Raw genomic sequence first — 234 nt, forward strand, 5'->3', positions numbered from 1 at the left:
CCTTTAGTCGCGGTCCGCCTTCCCAACCGCGACTAAAGTGTTTTGGCGCCGCCTCCGTTCCCGCGCAGAAAGACCCTTTAGTCGCGGTCCTCCTCCCCAACCGCGACTAAAGGTACCCTTTAGTCGCGGTCCTCCTCCCCAACCGCGACTAAAGGTCCGTGCTAGAACTGGCGCGGTGCGGTGGGATGTTTAGTCCCACCTCGCTAGCCGAGAGGCTTCGACAGTGGTTTATAA

Source organism: Triticum dicoccoides, chromosome 1B, assembly GCF_002162155.2.
Source record: "Triticum dicoccoides isolate Atlit2015 ecotype Zavitan chromosome 1B, WEW_v2.0, whole genome shotgun sequence".
In the NCBI taxonomy this organism is placed as follows: Eukaryota; Viridiplantae; Streptophyta; class Magnoliopsida; order Poales; family Poaceae; genus Triticum; species Triticum dicoccoides.